Source organism: Stegostoma tigrinum, chromosome 1, assembly GCF_030684315.1.
Source record: "Stegostoma tigrinum isolate sSteTig4 chromosome 1, sSteTig4.hap1, whole genome shotgun sequence".
In the NCBI taxonomy this organism is placed as follows: domain Eukaryota; kingdom Metazoa; phylum Chordata; class Chondrichthyes; order Orectolobiformes; family Stegostomatidae; genus Stegostoma; species Stegostoma tigrinum.
Genome location: NC_081354.1, coordinates 104,387,731 through 104,400,595, shown reverse-complemented (window position 1 = coordinate 104,400,595; position 12,865 = coordinate 104,387,731). Strand labels below are relative to the sequence as shown.

Sequence of the window (12,865 nt, the reverse complement as noted above, 5' to 3'; positions counted from 1 at the left end):
CACTAGCATCTGGGGGTTAGTGCCAAAATTGGGACAGCTGTCTCATAGACTAGTCAAGCAACAGCCTGACATAGTCATACTCACTGAATCATACCTGACAGACAATGTCCCAGACACCACCATCACCATCCCTAGATATGTCCTGTCCCATGGTAAGGTCAGACCCAGCAGAAGAGGCGGCTCCATGGTTACAGTCAGGAGGGTGTTGCTCTAGGAGACCTCAACACTGACTCCAGGCCGCATGCAGTCTCATGACTTCAAGTTAAACATGGGCAAAGAAACCTCCTGCTGATTACCACATATTGTCCTCCCTTAGCCGATGAATCAGCACTCCTCAATATTAGCTGCTAGGCTGGGTCTGCGGCAGGAGGTGAGGGAGCCAACAAGAGGGAAAATCATACTTGACTTCATCCTTACTAATCTGTCAGCTGCAGTTGCATCTGTCCAGAACAGTATCAGTAAGAGTGACCGTTGTACAGTGCTTATGGAGACAAGTCCCATCTTCACAATGAAAACGACTTCATCGTGTTGTGTGGCACTAAAACCATGCTAAATGGGACAGAATTCGTACAGATCTAACAACTCAAGGCTGGGCATCCATGAGGCGCTGTGGGCCTTCAACTGTAGCAGAATCTGTCACCTCATGGCCTGGCATATCCCCCCACTCAACCATTACCAACAAGCGAAGGGATCAACCCTGGCTCAGTGAAGAGTGTAGGAAGGCATGCCAGGAGCAGCACCAGGCATACCTGAAGATGAGGTATCAACCTGGTGAAGCCACCAAACAGGTTAACTTGCACGCCAAACAGCAAAAGCAACAAGTAATAGACAAAGCTAAGCGATTCCACAACCAACAGATCAGATCTAAGCTTTAAAGTGCTGCCACATCCAGTCGTAAATAGTGGTGGACAATTAAAGAACCCACTGGAGAAAGAGGCTCGACAAATATCCCTGTCCTCATTGATGGAAGGGCGCAGCACATCAGTGCAAAAGGTAAGGCTGAAGCATTCGCAGCAATCTTCAGCCTGAAGTGCCAAGTGGATGATCCATCTCAGCCTTCTCCAGTGGTCGCCAGCATTACAGATACCAGTCTTCAGTCAATTTGATTCACTCCATGTGATATCAAGAAATGGTTGGAAACACTGGTTACTGCAAGGGCTACAAAGCCCTGATAACATTCCAGCAACAGTACTGAAGACTTGTGCTCCAAAACTTGTTGCTCCACTTGCCAAGCTGTTCCAGTAAAGTTACAACACTGGTATCTACTAGGCAGTGTGGAAAATTGCCTAAGTATGTCCTGTCCACAAGAAGCAGGACAAATCCAACTCAGCTAATTACCCCCCCATCAGTCTCCTCTTGATCATCAGTAAAGTGATGGAAGGTGTCACCAACAGTGCTATCAAGCAGCACCTGCACAGAAATAACATGCTCAGTGATGCTCAGTTTGGGTTCCACCAGGGCCATTCAGCTCCTGATCTCATTACAGCCTTGTTTCAAGCATGGACAAAAGAAGTGAATTCCCGGGGTGTGACGAGAGTGACTACCGTTAATATCAAGGCTGCATTCGACTGAGTGCGGCATCAAGGAGCCCTAGAAAAACCAGTATCAATGGCAATCAGGGGGCAAATGCTCCGGTGGATGGAATCATACCTGGCAAATAGGAAGATGGTCATGGTTGTCGGAGGTCAATCATCTCAGCTCCAGGACATCCTGCAGGAATTCCTCAGAGTAGTGTCCTAGGCCCAACCACCTTCAGCTGCTTCATCAATGACCTTCCTTCCATCATAAGGTCAGAAGTGGGGATGCTCGCCAATGATTGCACAATGTTCAGCACCATTCATGACTCCTCAGATACTGAAACAGTCCATGTTCACACGTAACAAGATCTGGTCAATATTCAGGCGTTCATGCCACATAAATGCCTGGCTATGACCATCACCAATAAGAGAAAATCTAACCACGGCCCCTTGATATTCAATAGTGTTACCATCACTGAATCCCCAATTATCAACTTTTGGGGGTTACCATTGACCAGAAACTCAACTGGATTCACCACATTAACCCAGTGGCTACAACAGCAGGTCAGAAGCTAGGAATACTGCAGCGAGTAACTCACCTCCTGACTCCTCAAAGCCTGTCCACCATCTCCAAGGCACAAGTCTGGAGTGTGATGGAATACTCCCCACTTGCCTGGATGAGTGCAGTCCCAACAACATTCAAGAAGCCGGACACCATCCAGGAAACAGCAGCCGACTTGACTGGCACTATATCCACAAGCTTTCACTCGACCACCACGACCAACACTCAGTAGCAGCAGTGTGTTCTATCTACAAGATGCACTGTAGAAATTCACCAAAGATCCTTAGACAGCACCTTCCAAACCTATGATCACTTCCATCTCAAAAGGCAAGGGCAAGAGACCTATGGGAACACCACCTCTAAGATGCCGTCCAAGTCACTCACCATTCTGACTTGGAAATATATTCCTGTTCCTTCACTGGGTCAAAATCCTGGAATTCCCTCCCTAATAGCATTGTGGGTCAATCCACAGCAGGAGGACTGCAGCCGTTCACAAAGGCAGCTCACCACCACCTTCTCAAGGGCAACTAGGTATGGGCAAGAAATGCTGGCCAGCCAGCGATGCTCTCAGCCCACGAATGAATAGAAAACAAAAATCTCATTGCTGTTGATGGGTTCTCGATTTGTGCCAATTGATTATCCTGCTTCCTACATTAAATTGATTGCATGTTAGAACATCCTAATGTTATGAAAGGCACCATATAAATGCAAGTCTTGCTGTCTTTGAGTGCACAGTGCAATATTGAGTTACAGAAATCCTTCATTATTGTTATGATAGGTGATTCAGGCAGGGCAGTGGTATGGAAGCAACACAATCTCGCCTCTACCATCTTACAACGGATTACCTTTGACAATATGTTGATATTTCAGAACAGATTTGGCTATAATGTCAATCCTCCCCCTGGTGAAAAGCCTGTGAAAATCTACAAATGTTCATGTGCAGGATTATTTATAGAGAATACAGAGATAAGCTCCAAACATTCCTTGAATTAGAACTGAATGTGATAGGACTTTCTGCCAAGAAAAATTGGAAATATAAAAGAAAACCACTCACTAGCAAAAAGATAGCAATGCATTCAACCTGAATATTCACCAGTAGATCAGCAGCTTGGATAGAACTTTACTTCAAGGTCAGAAATCACATGACACCAGGTTATAGTCCAACAGGTTTATTTGAAAGCGGCTTCCTCAGACATAGCATGAGACAGAGGGTATGAGACACAAAATTAGAAGCAGAAAGGGAACAAACCTAAAACTGACCCCTTCTTGTTGAATCTTCAATCAGTTAGGAAGGAGCCAACTGATTAAAATTCAAAATCCAGATTCCTCTCAAATCATTGTCCGGAGATAATTAAATGTTTTATCAATGTATACAAGAGGTGACCTCTGGAGGTTAGACAGTGCATTTTAGGTCGAGGTCTTGCTTAGAATCTGTCGATGTATTAAACTGGGGTCAGGTTTTTTGAGCAAAATTCAACGTACCAATGACTACACAAACATCTCAGATGAACTAATTCATGTGTGTATACATGTACGTACACGTGTGTCTGTGTGAGAGAGAGAGAAAGAAAAAGTGTGTGCGTGTGTCTGTGCTTGAGAGAGAGAGTGTGAAGGAATGTGTGCGTGTGAAAGAGATTATGTAAGACTGTGCAAGAGGGAGTGTGCGTGCACGAGAGAAAGTCTGTGTAAGTGGGCAAATGCACAAGTGTGTGAGAGTGTAAGACAGCATATAGCGTAGTGGGGTCACCTATAGTGCAACATGAACCCAAGGTCACAATTGAGGCCGTCCTCAGGGCTACGCAACTTGGCTATCAGCCTCTGCACAGCAATTTTACGTTGTTGTGCATCTCAAAGTCCACCTTGGAGGGCATTTACCCAAAGATCGGAGGCTGAATGTCCTTGACCCCTGAAGTGATGCCCCACTGGGAGAGAACACCACCCTCCAGTAATCACTGAATGGTGCCCATTCATCTGTTGTCGTAATATCTGCATGGTTTCGTCATTATACCATACCTTGCAGCATTCTTGCCTGCATCGTACGAGACAGACAACATTGACTAAATCACAAGTATCTGCCACGTACGTGATGGGTGGTGTTCCCACGAGTGATCGTAGTATCCTTGTCGATGACCTGACATGTCTTGCAGAGGTTGCCAATGGCAGGATTGTGTTGTGTTATGATCAATGTCATCTGGGTAGTTTGCGGCAAATAATGGTCTGTTTAAAGGTTTGGCAGTTGTTTGAAGGCAAGAAATGGAGGCGTAGGGAAGATTGTGGTGAGGTAATCATCATTGCTGATAATGTGTTGAAGGGTGCATAGTTTCTCTGCTCCAGGGAAATACTGGATGGTGAAGGGTATCCTATTGGCTGTAGCTCATGTCTGTCTTCTCAAACTCTCTCAAAGACAAACACATACACACAAATTGTTTCATCCAAGATGTTTGTGTAGTTGCAAATACATTCTGTTTTGCTCAAGAAAAAAACCTGACCCCAGTTTAAAACACAGACAGATTCTAAGCAAGACCTCACACCTAAAATGCATTGTCTGACCTGAGATGCCACTTCTTGTATACATTGACAAAATCTCTAATTATCGCAGGACAACGACTTGAGCGGTATCTGGATTTTGCATTTTAATCAGTAGTCTCCTTCCTAACTGATTAAAGATTAAAAATCACAGGTTATAGACACCAGATTATATTTCAACAGGTTTATTTGAAGACTCAAGCTTTTGGAGTCTTGCTCCCTCTTCAAGTGAGCAAGATTCCAAAAGCTCGTGGCTTCAAATAAACCTGTTGGACTATAAACTGGTGTCGTGGGATTTTTCACCTTGTCCACCCCAGCTCAACACCAGCACCTCCACATGATGATTAAACAACAAGAGGTGGCCCGTTTTAACGTTCGGACATAATGGGAACGGCGGATGCTGGAGGATCCGAGATAACAAAATATGGAGCTGGATGAACACAGCAGGCCAAGCAGCATCTTAGGAGTTGTTACATTTCTGCTTATAAAGTCTGAGTCTTGAATCCTCCCTCTTTCACTGCACCGGAGGAAGGATTTCAGTTTCGAAAGCTTGCCTTTTTCAAATAACCTATTCGACTATAAACTGATGTCATGTGATTTTTGACCTTGTCTACCCCAGTTGAATACCAGCATTTCCACATCGTAATCTAATTTCAGACATTGGCACCAAACGGGCTGAATGAAATGCAAATACCTAGTGTCAGTTCCACTGTAGTCAATTGAAGCAACAAAACATCACCTACTTTTGCAGTTCGTTCTGGCCGAATATCTCGTTATGCACTTCTAAATAATTAATGAAAAATTTCAAATCACAGGTTGCGATTGTTTCTGGATTGAGAAGTATCTTTTTGGAAAGATTTCAGCAATCCTTGGAAAACCCCAGGCAAGTCACCACAGTTAAGAAATTGAACTCCTTCCTCTAAAAGTCCCCAGAGAACTTCGTGATAGTTCCGCTTTAAAAGACTTAAGTGACTTCCGCTCAGTTAAATCTTTACAGTACATACATACCAAAAACTGCACAGTGCTAACTCCACGAACCGTACGACTTACCAACCACAATCATACCCTTTATCTTATTGGTACAAGTTTCAGAATTTGAAAATAATCAATACAATGCTCAGGAGAAAAAAAAACATTTCAATTATTGCTATACCAGGTCTACATAACTTTAGAATGGTTCTAAAATATATTTTCGTGTGTTTTAACCAAATAAAACAGGAATTACTCAAATTATTAAAAATAATACAAAAGCTAAAGTGGAATGTTTAAACATATCTGAGAACAAACCAAATAATTTCTGGTTTTGTTACAGGATAACAGGAACTAATCTTTCGTATTTTCGTTAATTCACCTTTAGAATTAGTAATCAAAGGGGACTTACCAACTGTTTTAACTCCATAAGCGCAGCAATATACGCTTCAGGTTAGGTCTTTTCAAATAAAATCATTCTTTTGCAATAATGAGGACTACATATTTCCGTTGCCGTTCACCTCTTTTGCTAGTTCAGTTAGTATTAAAATCATAACTTTTCGCCCAAGATACTTTCCGCTCAAACACACTGCCGCCGGAGACACATTCCACTAAGAACAACTCAATCGATTCCGAGCGCAGCCTGCGAGGGAACGACCAGACCTGTTTAATCACACCTAGTGAAACAAATTATATTCTGCAAGGCAGCATCGATATGTGTGATTTTCTGTTCACCGATTGCAAAGAGCAAACGGTATCTTGAAAAATGTCATCGTTAAACGCCAGAGGTAGTAGGAACTACAGATGCTGGAGAATCCGAGATAACAAAGTGTGCCCGTTTCTATCTCCTTCCCAAAATCCACAAACCTGCCTGCCCTGGTCGACCCATCGTCTCAGCCTGCTCCTGCCCCACCGAACTCATCTCCACCTATCTGGACTCCATTTTCTCCCCTTTGGTCCAGGAACTCCCCACCTATGTCCGTGACACCACCCACGCCCTCCACCTCCTCCAGGACTTCCAATTCCCTGGCCCCCAACACCTCATATTCACCATGGACGTCCAGTCCCTGTACACCTGCATTCCGCATGGAGATGGCCTCAAGGCCCTCCGCTTCTTCCTGTCCCGCAGGCCCGACCAGGCCCCCTCCACCGACACTCTCATCCGCCTAGCGGAACTCGTCCTCACACTCAACAACTTCTCTTTTGACTCCTCCCACTTCCTACAGACTAAGGGGGTGGCCATGGGCACCCGCATGGGCCCCAGCTATGCCTGCCTCTTTGTAGGTTACGTGGAACAGTCCATCTTCCGCACCTACACAGGCCCCAAACCCCACCTCTTCCTCCGGTACATTGATGACTGTATCGGCGCCGCCTCTTGCTCCCCAGAGGAGCTCGAACAGTTCATCCACTTCACCAACACCTTCCACCCCAACCTTCAGTTCACCTGGGCCATCTCCAGCACATCCCTCACCTTCCTGGACCTCTCAGTCTCCATCTCAGGCAACCAGCTTGTAACTGATGTACATTTCAAGCCCACCGACTCCCACAGCTACCTAGAATACACCTCCTCCCACCCACCCTCCTGCAAAAATTCCATCCCCTATTCCCAATTCCTCCGCCTCCGCCGCATCTGCTCCCACGATAAGACATTCCACTCCCGCACATCCCAGATGTCCAAGTTCTTTAAGGACCGCAACTTCCCCCCCACGGTGATTGAGAACGCCCTTGACCGCGTCTCCCGCATTTCCCGCGACACATCCCTCACACCCCGCCCCCGCCACAACCGCCCCAAGAGGATCCCCCTCGTTCTCACACACCACCCTACCAACCTCCGGATACAACGCATTATCCTCCGACACTTCCGCCATTTACAATCCGACCCCACCACCCAAGACATTTTTCCATCCCCACCCCTGTCTGCTTTCCGGAGAGACCACTCTCTCCGTGACTCCCTTGTTCGCTCCACACTGCCCTCCAACCCCACCACACCCGGCACCTTCCCCTGCAACCGCAGGAAATGCTACACTTGTCCCCACACCTCCTCCCTCACCCCCATCCCAGGCCCCAAGATGACATTCCACATTAAGCAGAGGTTCACCTGCACATCTGCCAATGTGGTATACTGCATCCACTGTACCCGGTGCGGCTTTCTCTACATTGGGGAAACCAAGCGGAGGCTTGGGGACCGCTTTGCAGAACACCTCCGCTCAGTTCGCAACAAACAACTGCACCTCCCAGTCGCAAACCATTTCCACTCCCCCTCCCATTCTCTTGATGACATGTCCATCATGGGCCTCCTGCACTGCCACAATGATGCCACCCGAAGGTTGCAGGAACAGCAACTCATATTCCGCCTGGGAACCCTGCAGCCATATGGTATCAATGTGGACTTCACCAGTTTCAAAATCTCCCCTTCCCCCACTGCATCCCTAAACCAGCCCAGTTCATCCCCTCCCCCCACTGCACCACACAACCAGCCCAGCTCTTCCCCCCCACCCACTGCATCCCAAAACCAGTCCAACCTGTCTCTGCCTCCCTAACCGGTTCTTCCTCTCACCCATCCCTTCCTCCCACCCCAAGCCGCACCCCCAGCTACCTACTAACCTCATCCCACCTCCTTGACCTCTCCGTCTTCCCTGGACTGACCTATCCCCTCCCTACCTCCCCACCTACACCCTCTCCACCTATCTTCTTTACTCTCCATCTTCGGTCCGCCTCCCCCTCTCTCCCTATTTATTCCAGTTCCCTCCCCCCATCCCCCTCTCTGATGAAGGGTCTAGGCCCGAAACGTCAGCTTTTGTGCTCCTGAGATGCTGCTTGGCCTGCTGTGTTCATCCAGCCTCACATTTTATTAACAAAGTGTGGAGCTGGATGAACACAGCAAGCCAAGCAGCATCTTAGGAGCACAAAAGCCGATGTTTGGGGCCTAGACCCTGAACAGAGCATGCCGGGCAGCATCAGAAGAGCAAGATAGCTGACGTCTCGGGTCTAGACCCTTCTTCAGATATGGCGGAGGAGTGGGGAAGGGGGCTCAGAAATAAATAGACAGTGGGGGAGGCGATGATAGAAGGTGGATAGAAGAGCTGATAGGTGAAGAGAAGACAGACAGGTCAAGGAGGCAGGGATGAAGCCAGTAAAGGTGAGTGTAGGTTGGGAGTTGGGATGAGAGTTGGTCAGTGAGAATGGAGGGATGGGTACGTGGGAGGAATTACAAACAGGTCAAGGAAGTGGGGATGAGGCTAGTAGGTAGGAAGTGGGGGTGGGATTGGTCAGTAAGGTGGGAGGAGCAGATAGGTGGAAGGAAAGGCAGACAGATCAAGGAGGTGGAGACGAGATGGGCTGATCGTGGGATGAGGTTGGCTATGGGGAGGTTTTGAAGTCGATATTGAAACTATTGGGCTGCAGGGTTCAATGCCACCCGAAGGCTGGAGGAACAGCACCTCATATTCCACCTGGGAACCTGCAGCCCAATGGTCTCATGCTACACCTGCCCCTACACCTCCCTCCCAGGCTCCAAGAAAACCTTCCATTAAACACATATTCACCTACACAACTGCTAATGTGGCTCCTGAGATGCTGCTGGGCCTGCTGTGTTCATCCAGCCTCACATTTTATTTCTTGGTATATTGTATCTGCTGTTTCTGATGTGGCCTCCTCTACATCGGGGAAACCAAGTGGAGGCGTGGAGATCGCTTTGTGGAGCACCTTTTCTCGGTTCATGACAAACAACAACTCCTAGTTGTGAACCACTTCAACCCCCCCCCCTACTCCCACTCCTCGGACAACATGTCCATCCTGGGCCTCCTCCAGTGCCACAATGATGCCACCCGAAGGCTGGAGGAACAGCACCACATATTCCACTTGGGAACCCTGCAGCCCAATTATAATCAAAATTAAAGATAGTTTATTATTTTAGTATTGGTTTCTATGCCCACAGATGTCTCATCTCTTTCCTCACCAGACAAAATGAGATCACGGATTTGTTAAGTTATATGAACTGACCATGAGATGGTTGCTGTTGCTTGGAGCTACTGTTGGGGGCATCTTGTCATGGAATGCCACATACTTCTGTCTTGCGCCATCCTTATATCGACCACAGCTTATCTTCAACTGTCCTGAGACATCTCATAGAATCATAGAATCCCTACAGTGTGGAAACAGACCTTTTGGCCCAACAAGTCCATACTGACCCTCAGAGCATCCCACCCAGATCCATCCACCTATAATCCACCTAATCTGCACATCCTTGAACACTAGGGGCAATTTAGCACGGCCAATCCACCTAGCCTGCACATCTTTGGACTGTGGGTGGAAACCGGAGCAACCAGTTGGAAATCCATGCAAACACGGGAAGAATGTGCAAACTCCACACAGACAGTCACCCGGAGGGTGGAATTGAACCCAGGTCCCTGGCACTGCGAGGCAGCAGTGCTAACCACTGAGCCACCGTGCTGCCATTGTCATCCAATTTGAACTTTCTTTCTGATGCTCTCCACTTTGGCTTTTCCAAAAGCCCTCTGTAGCTTTTCAGCTCTGATCAAATGGCTGAGAAACCAAATTTTATGTACCAGTATCGATTTTTATAAAGTTTTTTTTTGCTTTAACAATTTCACGTACCTCTTCATACGTGTTTAGTCTGCATATGGATTTTTTTAGCATTGGTCTTAGCATCCACATTTTATAGCTTTCTATTTCCTTCCATAGATCTTAATAGGAAATAATGTTGGGTTGCAGTTTGGCTTAAACATAACCATTCAACTCATCCGAGATAGTAGGAACTGCAAATGCTGGAAAATCTGAGATAATAAGGTGTAGAGCTGGACGAACACAGCAGGCCAAGCAGCATCATAGGAGCAGGAGAGCTGACATTTCGGGCCTAGAGCCTTCTTCAGAAAATCTTCAGAAAGGTCTAGGCACGAAATGTCAGCTGTCCTGCTCCTGTGATGCTGCTTGGCCTGCTGTGTTCATTCAGCTCATCCACACACATTTCAAGTGAATGTCAAAATAGGCTGACAGAGCTGCTTCTCTATTTGTGTTTAATCATTTATATATTACTTTGACTGATTGTTGATGGTAAACTAATACTATATAAAATATTCAATTATCAACAACCCTATTTAGAAAAACACCATGTACATAAAGAATGTTTGGCTAACGTTTTTCATTTGTTTGCATGATGCATAATTTAACAATATAAGTCATTTTCAAATACATCATGGTCATAATGACAAAGAGCATCAGAAATAAAGAATCAAACACGATAAAGTCACAACAGCTCACAGGTCCAGCAAGACTATTCTTGCACAGTCACAGCTATTCTCCACTCTTTTCCAAACATTCTCAAAATCTTAACCTTACAACTGAAATGTTTATTTACTTTGCCCGGTTTATCCAATCTTTCCTGGATATGAAACCATATAGTTTCTACAGTTTGCAGTAGCCTTCTAATGACATCTGAGAGACCACCTTTTACATAGGCAACATGATTTACTTATTTTTCCCCCATAGTGGAACCTGTTTTGCATTGCACTCAGTAAGATTCACACAAGTTCAGTGGCAGGCAGCCATTGACCAAAGTTACTTGTACCTCCCTAACAGACAGGGAAGCAAAGAGTGAAATACATAAAGATACCCAGATTGTTGAATAAACACTTGCATCCTTCGGCTTAGCACAAAAACCCCAATTATGCAACATGACTTGCTAGAACAATAATGTACTTTTACTTCATAGTTCAGACTACATACATATGTAAAACTGGAAGGCTCCATTGTCATGTTAGACTGTCATGTCAGACAGCTGATCTGTCTCCAGAGTTAGTGGGATTACATCACGTCTTGCATGGGTCGCAGGACTTGGGAGAGGGTGGTACATCAGAGAACAATAACCAGGGGTTCTGGGGAGAGGGAGTAGTAGGAGGAGGCAATGTACTCAGGGGCTAGGGACTTGGGGCAAGAGCGCGAAGGCCAGGAACAGCATTGCCCATGATTTCTGTTCCTGTCCCTGGTCAATAGTGATGGACAGCTGCTTAAGATTCACTTCCTAAAAATACATCAAAACATCCGTTTCACTTCTGAATTAAAATTTTATCCTTAAAAAAGACATCAAAACCATCTGAGCATGTGGAGAGTATTTCATAGCACTCTTGACCAGTGCCTTTGTAGATTTTTGAGAAGCACTGGGAAGAGAGTGGGTGTGTGGCTCACTACAGAGGTCCTGGCCTCTAACTGTTCTTATCACCAGAGTACTTACATACCTGGTCTAGTTCAAGTTCTGCTTAATGGAAACCCTTAGGATGTTGACAGTGGAAGAATCAGGGATGGTAATGTCATTGAGTGTCAAGGGCAGGCGGTTTAGATTTCCTTTCTTGTAGACAGAAATTTCCTGGATGTTGTCCAAGTCTTGGTGCACACAAACACAACTGTTTCAAAATCTGAGGAGGCACAAATAGAACATAGAACAATACAGCGCAGAACAGGCCTTCGGGCCTCGATGTTGCGCCAACCTGTGAACTAATCTCAGCCCCTTCCCCCTACACTATCCCATCATCATCCATGTGCTTATCCAAAAGCCCCTAATGTGGCTGAGTTAAATACATTGGCTGGCAGGGCATTCCACGCCCTTAACATTCTCTGAGTAAAGAACCTGCCTCTGACATCTGTCTTAAATCTATCACCCCTTAATTTGTAGCTATGCCCCCTTGTACAAGCTGAAGTCATCATCCTCGGAAAAAGACTCTCACTGTCCACCCTATCTAATCCTCTGATCATCTTGTATGTCTCTATTAAATCCCCTCTTAGCCTCCTTCTCTCCAATGAGAACAGACCCAAGTCCCTCAGCCTTTCTTCATAGGGCCTGCGCTCCAGACCAGGCAACATCCTGGTAAATCTCCTCTGCACCTTTTCCAATGCTTCCACATCCTTCCTGTAATGGGGCGACCAGAACTGCACACAATATTCCAAATGAGGCCGCACTAGCGTTTTGTACAGTTGCAGCATGACATCACGGCTTCGGAACTCAATACTTCTACCAATAAAACCTAACACACTGTAAGCCTTCTTAACAGAAGTATCCCATTTCTGACCTTAAGATGGTGGGAAAAACATGATAAAAATGCTGTGGATAGTTGGTTCCTAAGACAAGCCTGCTGTGTAACTTGAGTCTCAAATTATTGACTTTCAACAGTCACAACCATCTTCATATGCAGTTGTATGACTCTAACGAGCAAAGATCCCACCCCCCCCCCCCGCACCCCCCCATCCCAATTCCTACTGACTGCAGTTTTACTGAGGC

At 46.1% G+C, this 12,865-nt stretch overlaps 1 protein-coding gene across 1 annotated transcript in view; it reads right to left on the bottom strand.

Moving 5' to 3' along the window:
- Positions 1-6,180, bottom strand: part of atp10d (ATPase phospholipid transporting 10D) — a 218,236-nt gene extending 212,056 nt beyond the window's left edge. Inside the window, exon 1 of the mRNA XM_048544369.2 lies at positions 5,987-6,180. The gene's annotated coding sequence lies outside the window, so the exon portion shown is untranslated. The remainder of the gene's footprint in view (positions 1-5,986) is intronic.
- Positions 6,181-12,865: the final 6,685 nt, after the last annotated feature.